Source organism: Nuphar pumila, chromosome 14 (genome assembly GCF_984573655.1).
Source record: "Nuphar pumila chromosome 14, dmNupPumi1.hap1.1, whole genome shotgun sequence".
Classification (NCBI taxonomy): domain Eukaryota; kingdom Viridiplantae; phylum Streptophyta; class Magnoliopsida; order Nymphaeales; family Nymphaeaceae; genus Nuphar; species Nuphar pumila.
Window position 1 is genome coordinate 89,456,594 of NC_143262.1, and position 919 is coordinate 89,457,512.

Here is a 919-nt window from a genome sequence, read left to right on the forward strand (position 1 = left end):
ACACTAGATTCTAAGGTTTTATTACAAAAGCAAGTAGTGATGCAGTCAGTTGATGCCAATGAAGTTGATGATGCTTGTGTCCTGTACTGCGAGAGGTTTGTGGAGTTCCTAATTGATTTGCTAAGCCAACTGCCTATGCAGAGGTATTTCTACTCATAAATTCAACTGCCATTTGAAAACTCATCTCCTTCAAACCCATACAGTTAGTTGGTGTGCCATCGATTCTGATGGTTCTTTCCATTGTGAGAAACACTTGAAAAATAGGGAACTATCCTTTTCCATATTATTGTTTATTAGCCTATCTTGAAGTGTCCCATTAGATTGTTTCTCTTCAAAACTGATGAGTATGCTTTCCTTAAATTGATTTTTTTACTTCTCTTTCTTTGCTATGTACAGGGAGGCCTGACAGCTACATATGTTTTTGCTGTAAAGTGGATAGAGACTGGTGCAATACACTTTGGCATGATTGTTTCATATTATGGGTTTGTTAGTGATGGTAATTCATTAACCGTGCTTTATTTGCTAGTGAACATTTGATTCCTGTTAAATAAATATTGCATGCTTCTAAAGCCCTTCTATTGCTTTGTTTTGTTGCACATGGTTCTCAATTGGCACATAAAAGAGTACATGTTAGCCTGATTCTCCTCTTGACATGGGTCATATTTGCTTTCTGCATTTCGTAGATGTAATAGACTTGGAATTGCCAACTTAGGTGGTCTTGCCACTAATGCAAGTATCTAAGAAATAAAACATGAGCATTCCTTACATAAAAAATTAACATTAACAACGAAATGCATATTAGCATTAACAATATCATGTCATAATTAAAAAATACATGTTTTCATTTTATCGGATCTGGGTATAGTTTTTCTTATAAAAATCCAATTAAACCTGAATCTTGATCTGATACCTACATTAC

The 919-nt window shown here is 34.6% G+C and overlaps 1 long non-coding RNA gene across 1 annotated transcript; it reads left to right on the plus strand.

The window, feature by feature from the left end:
* Positions 1-569, plus strand: LOC149817344 (uncharacterized). The gene is made up of 2 exons (XR_016427652.1): positions 1-143; positions 397-569. It is a non-coding gene; the product is annotated as an uncharacterized LOC149817344 (long non-coding RNA).
* Positions 570-919: the final 350 nt, after the last annotated feature.